General features: G+C 41.5%; 1 protein-coding gene across 3 annotated transcripts in view; it reads left to right on the top strand.

Moving 5' to 3' along the window:
• Window positions 1-6,367: 6,367 nt before the first annotated feature.
• dennd4a (DENN/MADD domain containing 4A) overlaps window positions 6,368-18,092 on the top strand; it is a 159,574-nt gene continuing 147,849 nt past the window's right edge. For all 3 annotated transcript variants that reach the window (XM_078241160.1, XM_078241159.1, XM_078241158.1), the window contains exon 1: window positions 6,368-7,058. The gene's annotated coding sequence lies outside the window, so the exon portion shown is untranslated. The remainder of the gene's footprint in view (window positions 7,059-18,092) is intronic.

Genomic DNA, 18,092 nt, shown 5'->3' with positions numbered 1-18,092 from the left:
TTTTTCTCTGGAGCGTAGGAGGCTGAGGGGTGACCTTGCAGAGGTCTATAAAATAATGAGGGGCATAGACAAGGTAGATAGTCAATATCTTTTCCCAAAGGTAGGGGAGTCTAAAACTAGAGGGCATAGGTTTAAGGTGAGAGGGGAGAGATACAAAAGTGTCCAGAGGGGCAATTTTTTCACACAGAGGGTGGTGAGTGTCTGGAACAAGCTGCCAGAAGTAGTGGTAGAGGCGGGTACAATTTTATCTTTTAAAAATCATTTAGATAGTTACATGGGTACGATGGGTATAGAGGGATATGGGCCAAATGCGGGCAATTGGGATTAGCTTAGGGGTTTTAAAAAAAAGGGCAGCATGGACAAGGTGGGCTGAAGGGCCTGTTTCCATGCTGTAAACCTCTATGACTCTATGACATCAACTCCATCTTCCATCTCTCTCACTCACAGAGGCTGAGCCAGACTGACTGCAACTTTAGTGTCCTATCTGACCCTGAGGTGAACTTCCAACCACATAGCTACACCAGCACTGAGGTCTTCTACTTACCTCTATGACATCACATGACTCCGTTCCTACTTCAGCTCACCTGAAACCCACGTCAGCACTTCTGCCTCACAGCACCAGGGACCCGGACCCGAATCCAGCCTCGGGTGACTGTCTGTGTGGAGTTTACACATTCTCCCCGTGTCTGCGTGGGTTTCCTCCGGATGTCGGGTTTCCGCCCACAGTCCAAAGGCCTGTAGGTCATATGGATTGGCCATGGTAAATGCACGGGGTTACGAGGATAGGACGGAGGGGTGTGAGCCTGGGTAAGATGGTCTTTTTAAGAGTCAGCGCAGACTCGAATGGCCAAATGGCCTCCTTCTGCACTGTAGGGATTCTATTGTTCTATGGATATCTTTGCCTTTGCTACCTTCAGACCTATCTAGTCCGATACATTTCTATTTGGTCTTCCACGTTCTACCATTGATTATAAATTTGACATAATCAAAAATTCTGTTGGCCCTGTCCTTTAATCGCACCGATTACACTCACCCCTTACCCCTGTACCCATTGGCTTACACTGCTTTTCATTTAAAGATTAGTTCATAGAAATGTAGAAAATGGGAGCAGAAGGCCATTCTGCCCGTCAAGTCTGCTCCATCATTCAATATAATCATGGCTGATCCTCTATCGCAATTCATGCACCTACTCTCCAAACCCCTTGAAACCTTTCGAGTCTAGAAATCCATCTATTTTCTTCACAGCTTTCTGTGGTAGAGACAGATTCACTGTCCTCTGAGTGGAGAAGATTCACCTTATCTCAGTCCTAAATGGCCTACCCCGTATACTGAGACTTGTTCTAGACCCTTCCTGATAAAAGAAACAACATCCCTGTAGCCAATCTGTGCAGTCTTGTCAGAATCTTACATATAAGTACATAAGAAATAGGAGCAGGAGTAGGCCATCTAGCCCCTCGAGCCTGCCCCGCCATTCAGTAAGATCATGGCTGACCTGATAGTGGTTTAGTTCCACTTCCTGCCCGCTCCCCATAACCCTTAATTCCCTTATTGATCAGAAATCTATCTACCTGTGACTTAAACATATTTAACGAGGAAGCCTCCACTGCTTCAATGGGCAGAGAATTCCAGAGATTCACTACCCTCTGAGAGAAGAAGTTCCTCCTCAACTCTGTTCTAAACTGACTCCCCCTTATTTTGAGGCTGTGTCCTCTAGTTCTTGTTTCCTTTCTAAGTGGAAAGAATCTCTCTGCCTTCACCCTGTCTAGCCCCTTCATTATCTTATATGTCTCTATAAGATCTCCCCTCAGCCTTCTAAACTCCAACGAGTACAGGCCCAATCTACTCAATCTCTCCTCAATTAGTTCCCCCGCATCTTTCTAAATTCCACTGAGTACAGGTGCAGTTGACCCAATCTCTCTTCGTATGACAATCCTGCCATAGAACCATAGAAAAGTTAGTGCACAGAAGGAGGCCATTTGGCCCATCTTGTTCATGCCATTCTGAGGACACCCACCTTCCTGCACCCGGCCCTTATCCCTGTAGCTGACAGCACTTAAGGTGCAGATCCAAGTATTTAGGGTCCCAATAAACAGTCTGGTGAACCTTTGCTGCACTCCCTCTATGGCAAGTATGTGCTTTGTTAGATAAGGAGACCAAAACTGCACACAATCCCAGATGTGGTCTCACCAAGCTCCGTACAGCTGCAGTAGACATCTTTGCTCCTGTACTCAAGTCCTCTTGCAATGAAGGCCAACATACCATTTGCCTTCCTAACTGCCTGCAGTACCTGCATGCTTGCTTTCAGTGACTGGTGCACAAGGACACCCAGGTCCCTTTGTACAACAACATTTCCCAATCGATCATCTTTTAAATAATACTCTGCCATTCTGGTTTCCTACCAAAGTAGATAAATTCACACTTAACCGTGGCACAGTGGTTGGCACTGCTTCCTCACAGCGCCAGGGACCCAGGTTCAATTCCCGGCTTGTCTGAGTGGAGCCTGTACGTTCTCCCCATGTCTGCATGGATTTCCTCCAGGTACTCCGGTTTCCTCCCACAGTCCAAAAGACTTGTTGGTTAAGTGCATTGGCTATGCTAAATTCTCTCTCAATGTACCCGAACAGGCACCGGACTGTGGCGACTAGGGGATTTTCACAGTAACTTCATTGCAGTGTTAATGTAAGCCTATTTGTCTCACTAATAAATACGCTTCATGTATTTGCCCACTCAACTTGTCTAAATCACCGTTTAAAATGTTCATCCTTGTTTTCAAATCCTTCCATGGCCTACACCTTCCTAACTTTGTATCTCCACCAACCTCACAGCCCTGTGAGAACTCTCCAATTCTGACCATTTGAGCATCTCCAATTTTAATCACTGCAGCATTAGCGACCATGCTGTCAGCTGCCTTAGCCCTAAGCTCTGGAATTCATTCATTAAACCACTACACCTCTCTACACCGCTTTTCTTTTAATGTACCCCTTATAACATCTTTTTGTCCAATCTTTTAGGCCTCTGTCCTTATATCTTCTTATGTGGTTTGCAAGTCTTCTGTGAAACACCTTGGGACATCTTATGGCACTAACGGAACTATATAAACACCAGTTGTTATTGTTGTCATAGGTCCCTCTTCTATGATCCCAGCTTCTCGGATTATGTCCTATTGTCCTAATTCTTATCCTGTGAAGATGTGTGGGTTAGGTTGATTGGCCATTCTAAATTGATCCTAGTGTCAGTGGGAATCGCAGGGTAAATATGTGGGGTTATAGAAATAAGGCCTGGGTGGGATTGTGGTCAGTACAGACTTGATGGGCCAAATGGCCTCCTTCTGTATTTATAGGGATTCTATGATTCTGAGTATTTAGAATTGAGTGAATTGAGGTCACATCCCAAACTGCAAAGTTCACCGGGTTCCTGTTCTTCAGACAATATTTGCTGCTCTTTTCACCACAGAAACACTGCAAGATCCTTCTGATGTTTTAATTCCAGTGGTAATAGGAGAAAAGTAGAAGTGATGTAAGTTCAGGGCCAATGGGATTGCTGTACACAGTCCTGATCTCCATGTTCCAAAATGCTCCTGAAGGCACTGGAGAATCTGCAAAAAATGATTCACAAAAACGAAAAGGTTCTAACTATCGGGAAAGACTAGATAGGCTGTGGCTCTTTTCTTTCGAAAAGAGAAGGCTGAGCAGTGACCTCGATTAAAATTCTGAAGAGATTTGCTGGGTGGACGTGGAGACAATGTGTTCATCTGTGGGGAAGCCCAAAAATAGAGGTTTTAAGTATAAGATTGTAACTAATAAATTGTCTGGGAATTCAGGATAAACATCTTTATCCAGAGAGTGGTGAGAATGTGCTTCCCATAGCGATTCGCTAAGACAAATAGCAAATATGTATTTAAGGAGCAGCTGGATTAGCACAAGGAACAATAGGAATAGAAGGATTGACAGGGCTAGAGAAGGTTTGTGTAGTGCAAAGATACCAGTGCAAACCAGTAGGACTGAATGGCCCGTTTTTGTGCTGTAAATTCCATGTAATTCTATGAAGTCAATAGGCAATCAAAGGTTTTGGTCTGAAACTGCATTAGCAATGGTAATTCTCAGGAGCATGTTGATGAAATGAGCAAATGTGTCCCGATGCTCCACTCATTCTAACATACAAATTTGCTATTCTTTAATATCAAAGATAAGGTGGCACGGTGGCACAGTGGTTAGCACTGCTGCCTCACAGCGCCAGGGACCTGGGTTCAATTCCCAGGCTTGGGTCACTTGTGTGGAGTTAACACATTCTCCCCATGTCTGCGTGGGTTTCCTCCGGGTACTCTGGTTTCCTCCCACAGTCTGAAAGACGTGCCAGTTAGGTGTATTGACCTGAACTGGTGCCAGAGTGTGGTGACTAGAGGAATTTCACAGTAACTTCATTGCAGTGTTAATGTAAGCTTTGCTTGTGACTAAGGAATAAACATTAAGGCAACGTAGTTGGGGCGTTGTCATTGGCTGTCCCTTGATTTTGAAGATGATGTTCATTTAGGGTTGCAAGTTTCTGCCATGGGTCTTTGTGTGGCTGTCCAGGCCGGTTCTCCACAAAGACAAAGACAAAGACAATTACAGCACAGGAACAGGCCCTTCTGCCCTCCAAGCCTGCACCGACCATGCTGCCCGACTGAACTAAAACCCCCTACCCTTCCAGGAACCATATCCCTCCATTCCCATCCTATTCATGTACTTGTCAAGATGCCCTTAAAAGTCACTACCGTATCCGCTTCCACTACCTCCCCCGGCAGCGAGTCCCAGGCACCCACCACCCTCTGTGTAAAAAATCTGCCTTGTACATCTCCTTTAAAATTTGCCCCTCGCACCTTAAACCTGTAATTCACTCTTCCACCCTGGGAGAAAGCTTCTGGCTATCCACTCTGTCCTTGCCCCTCAATCTTGCAGACTATGGCGAACTTTATTTTGGTAATCTGTTCATGGAAGAGTTGCATGACCAAAGAATGACATCTCTCCTCACTTGTCACAGTCAGAACACTGGGTGAAATGCCACAATATCATTTTCAATTTGGACTGACTAATGGCAAATGTCAATCTGCATTCATTAAAGGTGAGCCAGAAAAACATTCCACGCTAACTAAAAAGCACATAAATAAGGAGGAAAACCTTTAATGGGCTAATTACCCTTTGTAAGAAGAATCTTTGGATGCAGACTGGAAATATCTTTACTCTTTAAAGAAAGTCCTGCTTACCGGCAAAGTCAATTCCAACAGTTTGTGGTACTGATAATTGTTATCACTAATGTACTAATTATTGATGGAAGTAACCCCTCAGATAGGGAGTTAATCATAGAATCCTACAGTGCAGAAAGAGGCCATTCGACCACAATCCCAGCCAGATCCTATCCTCATAACCCCATGCATTTACCCTAGCTGGTCCCCACGGCACTAAGGGGCAATTTAGCATGGCCAATCTACCTAACCCGCACATCTTTGGACTATAGTGACCGTTTTGCTTAGACTGGCTGATTTTTTTCTGTGTCCTGTTTTTAACAATGCAGTTTATTTGAACTTTGAGTTATGAGATGAATTATTATACATAAATGCAAAATGTACTGTGCAAAACTAACTATGCACTTTTGGATCTTAGGGTACAAAAGGGCAGGACGTTCGAGAAGGTATTGGGATTTGGCGTACAGGATTTGCTTCACTTTTCTCTTCTCTACTGCTGTGCTGCCTCATCATTCAGACAGTAATTGAAAAACAGGATGCTGGAAATCTGAAATAAAAAGAAAAAATGCAGGAATACTCAACGGGGCAGGCAGCATCTGTGGAGAGAAAAACAGAATTAATTCTTCAGAACTGATGAAAGGTCATAGTCCTGAAACCTTAATTCTGTTTCTCTCTCTATAGCTTTGATTTGATTTGATTTATTATTGTCACATGTATTAACATACAGTGAAAAGTATTGTTTCTTGCACGCTATACAGCCAAAGCATACCGTTCATAGAGAAGGAAAGGAGAGAGTGCAGAATGTAGTGTTACAGACATAGTTAGGGTGTAGAGAAAGATCAACTTATTGCGAGGTAGATCCATTCAAAAGTCTGACAGCAGCAGGGAAGAAGCTGTTCTTGAGTTGGTTGGTACGTGACCTCAGACTTTTTCCCGACGGAAGAAGGTGGAAGAGAGAATGTCCAGGGTGCACCAGGGGTCCTTAATTATGTTGGCTGCTTTGCCGAGGCAGTGGGAAGTGTAGACAGAGTCAATGGATGGGAAGCTGGTTTGCGTGATGGATTGGGCTACATTCATGACCTTTTGTAGTTCCTTGCGGTCTTGGGCAGAGCAGGAGCCAGACCAAGCTGTGATACAACCAGAAAGAATGCTTTCTATGGGGCATCTGTAAAAGTTGGTGAGAGTCGTAGCTGACATGCCAAATTTCCTTAGTCTTCTGAGAAAGTAGAGGCGTTGGTGGGGCTTTCTTAACTATAGTGTCGGCATGGGGGGAACCAGGACAGGTTGTTGGTGATCCAGACACCTAAAAACTTGAAGCTCTCGACCCTTTCTACTTCGTCCCCATTGATGTAGACAGGGGTATGTTTTTCTTTACGCTTCCTGAAGTCGATGACAATCTCCTTCGTTTTGTTGACATTGAGGTAGAGATTATTGTTGCCGCACCAGTTCACCAGATTCTCTATCTCATTCCTGTACTCTGTCTCGTCATTGTATGCTGAGTATTTCCTGCATTTTCTCTTTTTCTTTCACCATTCAGAAGCTGTGACTCAGTGTGAACCAAAGTGATGGATAAAGTTATCCATTCTGAGGGAGTGGTAAAGTCAATGCTAGTGTTTCAAGGAGGGTGAGCGCTAGGACCCCTCGGCCTCCGGTCGGTCGAGGCGCGCTCCCGCGGTCGCGCGCGGGTTTCCTTCACAACCAAGATGGCGGCGGGCGGAGCGAGGAGCCGAGCAGCTGTCAGCGGCCGGCACTCATCATGAATGGACAACACTTTGTTGCTCGCTTTGTGTGACTGATCGGAGCCTGGTACAGAGCGCGGGGAGAGGCCCCGGAGGGGGTGAGTTGTTCACGGAGCCCTTTCCAGAGACACATTTCCCCGCTTAATCAGTGGCTGCCGGCAGGGGCTAGTGCGCAGGCGCAGTGCCGTCTGCCTGCTCACTGAAGTAGGAGCAAAATGTAAAGAGTGAATGGCCTCAGTCCCAACTCCCTGATTGTAAATACCCCCCTGCCCCTGGGCTAAATACCCCCCTGCCCCTGGGCTAAATACCCCCCCTGCCCCTGGGCTAAATACCCCCCCTGACCCTGGGCTAAATACCCCCCTGACCCTGGGCTAAGTGACGCCCTGACCCTGGGCTAAGTGACGCCCTGACCCTGGGCGAATGTTCTATATAATGCATTGCCTCTAGGCTAATATATTTATAGATGTGTCAGTGTACATAATCAATGATCTCTTATCCAGCCTAATTGCTGGTTTGCCTGTTTTTGGGGTCAGTCCCCTCTCAAAAATTTCTAATCTTGTTTAAAACTCTGGAGGTATACGTTCAATTTTATTTGTAAATTTCTGGAAGGTATCATCAAACCACGGCTGGGTGAATAATGAATAACGGTACTTATTATGTAAAGTGCCTTCACTTTTTTCAAAGTGATAACAGACCAATAACCAATGAGATATTTGCTGAATATGTTTACATTCAGCTAGTTTTAATCCTTGGGGAAAGTGCCCTTTTTAAATGTTGTTTTGCTCCTAACTGCAACCCGACCCAGCTTTTAAACATGTGTGTCTGTGTGTGTGTGTGTGTGTGTGTGTCCCTGTCTGTCTGTCTGTGTCCCCGTCTGTCTGTGTCCTCAGATTGAACTTCAATAGGTCAGTTGTGTTTTATAAATTAGAGTTCACATTTGATGTTCTTTAAACTAAGCGATTTAAGTTTCATTTGAGGAGTTGGAAGCCAAAACTCTTACTATGAGCTTGTACAAAGAATTTGAGACGTTTGTTTAGCAATGGAAGGATTAAACAAATATATACTGATTGTGGCGCCTTCATTTTACAGCAGATTATTCTGCTACCTTCAATATTTCTCTACATACACAAGGGCATAAGATGAAGTTCACATTAAAATGGTTTTTGGCTCTCAGCAGTAAATCCAGGCACCTCTGGATGCGTTTATAAATGGGGAATTTCTGAAAACCACATTGAGGTTTATCATTGGCTCTGTAGACGTATCATCATGTTTTTGATATTGCCTTTGCGAATGTCACTGGGAAAACCCTGTGCTCATGTTTGTAAATTCATGTTATGCAAACTGTTTCTTCATAAGTAAGTTGTGAATGGATGTGAGAGCAAGTGTAATTTTGCTTAGAGGCTCAATTACATATCACTGAATTGTATGAAGTACGAAAAACAAACATTTTATTACCTGATAACAAATAGTTTAGGAATTGGGTGTGTGTTTGTAAAGTGACTAATGGCAGCCAAAATCCGTGGATTGAAAATTGAATTTGAGAGAAATGTTCAGCATATTTTAGTAGAAAGCTTAAAATTGATTCAGATTAAAAGACTGAGATTTATTTATTAGATCCACAGCTTGGAGCGGTTGTACTTGGCAAGTTATTTAGCTTTTAATCCTTGTTATGGTGTGTAAGCTGGTAAGGGGGGGTTAGACAATAAGACATAGGAGCAAAATTAGACTACTCGGTCCATCGAGTCTGCTCAGATTTGTTTTAATGACACAGAGCTCAGCTCTGGAAAATTCTTCGGTGTAGTTACGTTGCTGATGTGACATCACGCTATGGTGCAGTGTGAGTTTAAGAATTTTTCACACTTTGATTTCACTTTTCACTTCAAAGAATACTATTATTGAAACATGTCGTTGGACAACAGCTTGTGATTGGACTCCCTTCTGAATACTAATGTGTTAATATGTCACACAATCCAGGTTTACCAACGAATGTAGAACAATACCAAACCACAACACGTTTCAAAAATTTCAGCTGCAAATCTGGTTTCACTAAGCCTCTGGATCTCAGTTCAAGGAATGGAATTAATTAATACAGAAAGAAAGGTCTGTCATTTGCTTCAAATGGAGAATTCTCAAAGGGAATTGTTGCCGACTCCCACTACACAATATAAGTTTAGGTGGACTTTTGTTTATGCCAATTTTCCCTCTGATGCTTGTGCCATCTCTCAAAAAATTGCCTGCCGAGGTAATAATCCAGAGGCTCTGGTCTCCCTCAATGCTTGCACAGTAGGAGATCAGCTAACTTGCCAAATGCCAAGGATTAAATCTGGATCTTTTATGGCCCATATGCCTCTGACACTCACTGGGTAAACCTGTTAGCTGAGTTAGACCCCCAGATGAGGAAAGTGGAAAGAGCCAGGATTCCTGCTCCTGAATGCAGAGACTTTCTCCATCTGCTGGAAAGTGCTTCTATGGTGATGTGAGAACAGGTCTAGAATTTATCTATAATGACACATCCATACTTGCAATGCCCTGATATATAATGATATCCCAGTTGTGGGATGCAAAGAGACGTGTTGTCACCCTAAGACACTTTACTTTCACTGCATTATTTGGTGTCGTTTATAATTTATTTTTAAAACTTGAGTGTCAGAAACTGAGCAAATGCTTAGTGCCCAGTCTTTTGCCAGTGCTGGTCTGTATTTTTTTTAGAGGGTGAGAGTCATGGTGATTTTCCCAATTTTGTATGTTTATATAACTGAATCATTTTAAGAAATACTTCTGCAATACTAACTGAGCTTCCAAGAGCTGTGGAAATCTCCTTGTTCTGCTCATGGAGTAGTTTCCACAACAGCCTGAACAAGATTAAAAGAACAGTGATTGTGCAATTGTTTTTAAGTTATAATTATTATTATCAGGTTGCTGTGATTAGTGGTTCCTAAACAGTTTCTTTTGGGGCTGCGTCCAGTCTGCAGAAACAGTAGTGCAGAACTTGGATGTTGCTGAAAAGAAACATATTGCTGAAGCTTTCCATTTTGCACTCATCAGGACAAATGCAAGAATGCCAAATTTCAAAAGGTCACAATTTATACTACAGGAAACGCAGTGCTGATTGGTTGACAAATCATCTCTGGCCAAGGCATTATCATGGATGGCTTTTCTCATGTTTGTGCTGATGAGTGCAAGATGAAGAGCTTCAGCAACATGTCTCTCCAGCAATATTTAAGAAGCAGTAGTGTTACCTTGTTTGCCAGTGTGAAAACCTCATTGTTAAAAGGTTGCCCTAAAACTGTTAGCTTCAATACAATAATAGTTTGAATTCAAGTGGACAGTCTTCTACTGTTTGAATTTGTCACTGAATCAAGTACAACTCCAGTGCAAAGTCAAACTAAGTTTGAAAAGGGATCAGGATCTCTTGGGGACTTTATGAAAGCACGCAGAGAGTTAGTATCACTGAATAATGTAGAACAGAAGGTGATCATACAGTCCATTGTGCCTTTGGTACAGCTATCCAATTTCCCTATAGACCTGAAATTAAATTTTCCTTCAAGTTGACTTTGAAATGCTTTGGAAATGTGAATTTCCTGCTTTAAAAACAACTCTCTGCAAATTACACACACGTAGGAGTCTCTTCTGCTCTTCAGAATTAAATTAATGGAAATCAGTGTTTGCCAGGTTGGCATTGCTTCTGTGGTTCCCCTTCTCAGTCTAATTGCTGCTGGTATAAAAGCAGTTTTTCACGCAGCATTGATGTGACATTTTCTACACAGCAGAACTTAATTTTAGGAAGGCATGTTTTGGTAATTGAGGCCAGCGACCCAAGTTGTTTATCTTCATGTCCATACTCTGACAAGCAGGAGCCCAGGAGCAAAGGGCAAACATGAGCAGCACAAGTGCACAAACATGGCCTTCCTGAAACTTCTCTTTAAGTTCAATACGTTGTCATTAGGATCAGTGCTGGGGTTCAGTTATTTACAATTCATATCAATCACCTAGATAAAGAGTCAGAATGTACTGGATCCAGGTTTACTAACGATACAAGGCGAGGTGGGAAAGTAAGCTGCAAAGAGGACACAAGAAGTTTGCAAAGGGATATATTTAAATTAACTGAGTGAACAATAAGGTGGCGGCAGATGCAGTACATTTTGTGGGGAAATTTGAGGTTATGCACTTTGATAAGGAAACTAGATAAAGAATTTCTAAATAGTGAAAAACAATTAAACGTTGTTTTTAGAGGGACTTGGTGAGCTTGTACATGAAATACAAAGTTAATATGCAGGTACAATAAGCAATTAGGAAGGCACATTGTATATTGGACTTCATTACAAGGGCATTGGAGGACAAGTAGGACAGTTACTGCAATCGTATAGGGTTTCAGTGAAACCACACCTGGTGTACTGTGTGTAGTTTTGGTCTCCATATCTTTGGAAAAATGTACTTTACTTAGGGGAGGTGCAACAAAGATTCACTAGATTGATTCCTGGGATATAAGAGTTTTTATGGAGAGAGATTGAGATGAATTTCAATATTTTTGTTTCCATGAAGATTGTAGGGAGTGTACCATTTTCAGATTCTCTGTGGATCTATAATTACCTAACTTTCCAAATAGCATGTTCTATATTAACAGGAATTGGCAGCAATAAAAGACCAAGGTCATTGCGTTCACCTTCTATCAGCCACGTGATCTAGTGATATTGAAGTTATTGACTAATCACTGATCAATTTCTATCAATTAGTTTACAGCAGACCCACACGAGGTTAGGAAAAGCCCCCAGTGTTGGAGTGTTTTAGGAATAATACTTCCAAAGTCACCTGCTTCTCACAAGCACACTCCACTCACCACACATCATGTCTCCACTGGTCATGGTCTACATTACTCAGTCTTTATAGAATACTGAAAAGAACATTCAGATAATCTCAAATCTTTTTTCCAGTGAGAATTTAAATTTATAAAATCACTCATCATTATCCAATCGTTCCATCCCCTCAAATCTAGTTCTGCATACTTTAAAAAGCTGTAATATCCCCTCTGTATAGCAGTGAGCAGAACTGTACCCACTGTTCCAAGTACAGTTGCATCAACGATTTATAAAGTGGCAGAATTGCCTCATCATTTTGAGTCTATTACATTTTTACTGCATCTCAACATCAGATTTACTCTTTTCACCTAGTATCATCGTAATAGTTATTGCAACATCTCTGTCATTTTCCATGCACATTTTTTTCTTTCCATTAAAGTAATAGTCCTTTCTAGATTTTTTTGTGCCCATGTGAAGCACTGCTACCTGCCTGCTCATTTCTCAAATCATCTTGTAGCTTATCCTATTCATCTTTGGAGTCTGCAACCTTAATTGGCTTTGTATTGTCTGCAGATTTATCTGTTGTACTTGCAACTCCTAAATCAGGACAACATTAAATAAGAAACCTTAAACCAGTCTCTTAGAGAATCCCACAGGTAACATTCTCTCAGGCTAGTGACGATTCCTGCACCACCCATCCTGAGGATTCTATCAATCAACAAAGTTAATATCCATAATAGAATATCTCCACTTGTATCAAAGGCCTTACTGAAATTCCACAGGGACTAGATTTCTGTGCTTTAAGAAATTAATTATGAAGAATTGATTTGATATAGCTCACCTTCTCTTACATTTTCTATCTAATGTTTATTTTCATTAACTTACTCCCAAATTGCTTTGAGAAAGTGGCCTTGAGTGGTCTTGTATTTGATGCAAATATGTGGCTTGTAACTGAGGGCAGTTAAGGGTCAACCATATTTATGTGCAACTCAAGTCACATAATATCCAGACTTGGTAAGGATACAAATTAATTGTTGAAATGTTATTACAACAATTTGATAGCTTTATGGTTACTTTTAATGATACCAGCCTTTTATTTACAGATTATTATCTTAGCATTCAGGATTACTGGCCCAATAAAGTAATGATTATGCTATTGTAACTCAGTTAAAGAACCTATCTAATTTTTAAACTTTTGAGTATCTTTCAGCTGTAATCAATCTGTTTTCCCATTATACTTTTTGCAGATTCTCATATTCTTCCCTTGTTGAAGGTGAGAATACTTTTTACAAATTTGAATTTAACTATGACTCCTCCTTCATAATCCACCCCCCATCCAATACAAAAAAACAATTCCTTGTTTTTGATCCACTCTACCTCTGAGTGGCCTTCCTGAGATTAGAGGTTGAGGTGGTGCATGACATTTGTCTACAACACTCCTTAATGAGGCTGCCATTAAAATGGAAGCACATATGATAACATTGCCAGACAAATGTGCAGATTCGTTGGAAACTTATTATGGGACATGTCTGCATTGACTGCTGAGGCACTTTGTTCTGGACGTGAGCTATCTGTTCATCGTCATCTAGATTTATGTTGTCTTGATGTCCTTTCACTTTTAGTGCATTGGAATCCTCCGGAAGTTATTAGATTCTGAACAGATGTTTTATACATCACATAAAGAATATTGGATTCATTTATACATTTGGGTGAATTCCAGTGTCTGTTGGCAAACACTCAAATTGAATTTGACTCAGACTTGCTTTGGTCTCTGAGACCCAGATGAAATTACAGAAGTATAGAGAAAGGAAGTGCAAGGACATGCCACTTAAATCGCACAAGAGTTGAAAAAGCTGATGCTTATTTCCCGCTGCAGCCTCTGTCCTTCCTCCTGCCATGGAAGCTCAATTGTGCAGGTAACTAAAGAAGCCGGAATTGTCCACATATATAATAAAATATGTGAGTGGGGAGATCAAGCTTGTATCATTGTCTATTTTTGCTTCTCGAAGACATCGTTCTATCACTCATTTGATTTGTGGATACTTGAGTCACCATCTAATCACTTAATAACATGCTAGACAAGCTGTATAACTGTTTTTCTGCTGTTCCAAGTATAAGCAATCAATTGGCATGATGGGGATGGTTTTGTTAAATTGGTAATCCTGGAATAGGAGAATGGATTCTGTGCCATATATTAATGACATTCTCTGCAAATTATTTTATTCTTTAATTTTGGAAATAATGCCAGAATTTTCCAGCAGTCTATAGACTCTGGAAGAGTTCCAGTGGATTGGAGGGTAGCTAATGTAACCCCACTTTTTAAAAAAGGAGGGAAGAGAGAAAATGGGGAATCATAGACCAGTTAGCCTGACATTGGTGGTAGGGAAAATGCTGGAGTTAATTATTAAGGATGTAATAACTCAGCATTTGGAAAGTGGTGACAGGATCAGTCCAAGTCAGCATGGATTCACTAAAGGGAAATCGTGCTTGACAAATCTTCTGGAATTTTTTGAGGATGTGACCAGTAGGGTGGGCAAGGGTGAAGCAGTGGCTGTTGTGTATCTGGAATTTCAAAATGTTTTTAACAATGACCCACAGAAGAGATTAGTGAACAAAATTAAAGCTCATGGTATTGGGGGTAATGTATTGGCGTGGATAGAGAACTGGTTGGCAGACAGGAAGCAGAGAGTAGAAATAAATGGGTCCTTTTCAGAGTGGCAGGCAGTGACTAGTGCGGTACTGCAGGGTTCAGTGCTGGGACCCCAGCTAATCACAATATACATTAAGGATTTGGACAAAGGAATTGAATGCAGTGTCTCCAAATTTACAGATGACACTAAGCTGGGTGGCAGTGTGTGCTGTGAGGAGGATGCTAAGAGCTGCAGGGTGACTTAGGTTGGCTGAGTGGGCAAATACTTGGCAAATGCAATATAATGTGGTGAAATATGAGGTTATCCACTTTGGTGGCAAAAACAGGAAGGAAGATTATTATCTGAATGGTAGCAGTTTAGGAAAAGAGGAAGTGTTATGTGACCGGGGCGTCATGGTGGAACAGTCGCTGAAGGTTAGCATGCAGGTACAGCAGGCGGTGAGGAAAGCTAATGGCATGCTGGCCTTCATAGCAAGAGGATTTGAGTATAGGAATAAAGATGTCTTGCTGCAGTTATACAGGGCCTTAGTGAGGTCACACCTTGAGTATGGTGTATAGTTTTGCTCTCCTAGTCTGAGGAAGGACATTCTTGCGATTGAGGGAGTCCAGCGAAGGTTCACCAGACTGATTCCTGGAATGGCAGGACTGACATATGAGGAGAGACTGGATTGACTGGGCTTGTACTCACTGGAATTTAGAAGAATGAGGGGATCTCATAGAAAACATAAAATCCTGATGGGACTGGACAGGGGGACGTATTTTACACAGAGGGTGGTGGGGGCCTGGAATGCACAGCCAAGCAAGGTGATTGAGGCAGACACGCTGGGATCGTTTAAGACTTATCTAGATAACCACATGAACAGACTGGGAACAGAGGGATACAAAAGAATGGTCTAGTGGGCACATGAGCGGCGCAGGCTTGGAGGGCCGAAAGGCCTGTTCCTGTGCTGTATTCTTTGTTCTTTGATGCTGCGACTGGATGCAAAATAGGAAGAGTTTAATTTTCTAATACTAAGGTCCTTCATATGATGAGCAGAAACATTTAAGGAGAAAAAAGACAAATGGTATCTTGGAATTTTACAGGTGCAAGGAAGAGATGTTGAATTTGTACATGACAGTTAGGCCGCAGCTGTTTATTATGAACAGTTCTAAATACCATATTGTAGGAAGGATGTGAGCACCATGGGGCGTAATGAAGATTCTTTGCAATGATAGGTTGTCAAAAAAGGCTGAACATTGTTTTTTATTTCTGGAACAGAGTAGGTTAAGAAGAAAATCTATTGGAGGGTTACAAAATTATTCAATTATTTGAAAGGATAAATACTAATCTGTTCAAATGGTGTAATTTTGTGGAAAGGTTGTTTGTGAATGGGTAAAGTCAAACGGGGACGGCAGAGACACTCATTGAAAGTTAGGAGATTTCTGCCACTGTTATTGCTTGACATTGGAATAATTTACTTTTATGTAGCTGTTTGCACACAGATTTAACAGTTTTGGAAAATTAATTAAAAATGTATTTGGAAAGGAGGCATATCAAAGGATGTGAGGAAAGGGAAGAGAGATGGGGCTACCTCCAGTTGTAGAATGAGCATTGAAATGATAAGTTTTCTCTGTAACTTCAACGGTTCAATCAACACACTCAATGTATTAGTTTGTTTCCATTCTGGTACATTTCTCATAAGAAATTTGTCCTTGTGATATTGCTTACACATTGTCCATTGCCAACGCCTGCATATCTGTTTAGTCCACTCATCTAAGTCGGAAGATAGTTTCTTTTTACAAGTGAAATTCAGTCCTATATATTGTACAAAATAGCAGCTGGTCCAGAAATGTTTTGACATGTTTAGAACTTTTCTTGTTTTTGGCTATGTGATTACTGGCTTAAAAGCAACTCTGCACTTTCGTTATATGGAAATATTTGCTGATATTTATTGTCTGGACAATGTATGCCACATCACTGCACAATGTGGAGATGAATTAATTATAAAGCTATTTTGTGACCTCTTGAATTAAATGGATCCTTCTCCCACTTTTCTATTCTTTCAAATAGTTCATTTATTTGAATTGTGCTTATCAAAAAAAAACCCATAAATCAATGAAAGGGTGACAATGTTTTAAAATCAGGGTAGTCAGCAGGTTCTTAAAACCTTCTGGGTAAATAAACCCAGAATAAATATACAATCATAGTATACATTACAATTAACGGTTAGCACTGCTGCTTCACAGCGCCAGGGACCCGGGTTCGATTCTGGCCTTGGGTGATTGTGTGGAGTTTGCACGTTCTCCTTGTGTCTGCGTGGGTTCCCTCCCATAGTCCAAAGATGTGCAGGTTAGGTGGATTAACCATAGTAAATGCACAGGGCTAGGGGGATAGGATGGAGGGGATGGTCTAGTGGAGAATCGATGCAGACTGGATGGGCCAAATGGCCTCTTTCTGTATGTGAGGATGAATTATATAAAACATTACGCAAGGTTGGATCTTTGATCATATACAGCTTGCCTGAATAAATAGATACCAAGTATTATCCAAGTATCTCCTTGCTTAATGGACTGGGCAAGTGACCTGCTCTTTATGGCTGTCCGACTGCAGAGTCTTAAAGCTCTGACTCTTCCCCATCTGTTCATTACGTACGGAGATTGAGAATTCAACCTCGAGGGAAAATGTTGGCACAATCCTATGTGCTATTCCTCAGTGGTAAAACATGTTGACACAAATGAGCTGTGTCATTGGATTGATTCATTAATTTTTTTCCATTCACTCCGTCCCAAACAAAATCTGTTTCTGAAAACATGGTCATTTTAATGTAGTTTGAACGGTAGGTGACAATAAGGCTTCCTCCACCTCCAAGTCTTTGGATATTTCTGAAGGACCCTGGATTAGAAATACCATACACTGATGATTCACCAGGGCATTTGCTTTGCTCTCACTCAAGTCCTTGAGAGATTGCTGTTGTTGATTGATCCTTGCCAGACTAGATGTTTTGTTGCTCGCAGATTGCTAAGCAGCAATTGTTCTCATCCTTTGATAGCTAAGACAGGTATCCTTGTCTTAGCTGTCCGCAGAAAAGAACATGTTCGTTCTTGTGTGTTTGTTGTATCGCACCCAAAATGATACCTTTATTTGAAGCATCTCTGGTGTATGTACATACAGTATTCCCTGACTTTGTTTTACATGTTGCTGAACTTATAATTCTGTTATTAAGCCATAACCATCATAAAGGATTATTGAAGCAAAATCAATTAAAAAGTACTCCTGTATCTTGGATACTGGCATAATAAATAATAAGCCCCTGCAGTTATCACATTGAGGAGTTCACTTAGTGTCCAAAACAACTAGAGCAAAGGTTTAACAATTCAAAACTCTCACCTGAACTTTCAGCATGGATTACTGCTTTGGAATGATTCTGAGGTATTGCACAGTTATTACATGCCATTTACACATAGAAACAAGACGTTCTGGCTCACCAGATCCATGCAAGTTTATGCTCCACACAAGCTGCCTCTTTCCCTCCTTCCTTTAACCCAATCAACATATCTTCCTATTCCTTTTTCCCTCATGTTTATCCAGCTTTCCCCTAAATGTATCTCCACTGTTCCCCTGAACTACTCTATGCAATAGCAAGTTCTGCATTCCAACCACTCTCTGGAGAAAAAGGGTTTCTCCTGAATTCCTTAATGGACTCGTT

This window comes from Mustelus asterias, chromosome 24, assembly GCF_964213995.1.
Source record: "Mustelus asterias chromosome 24, sMusAst1.hap1.1, whole genome shotgun sequence".
In the NCBI taxonomy this organism is placed as follows: Eukaryota; Metazoa; Chordata; class Chondrichthyes; order Carcharhiniformes; family Triakidae; genus Mustelus; species Mustelus asterias.
The sequence above is the reverse complement of the archived record's forward strand: the minus strand, read 5'-3'. Positions and strand labels throughout refer to the sequence as shown.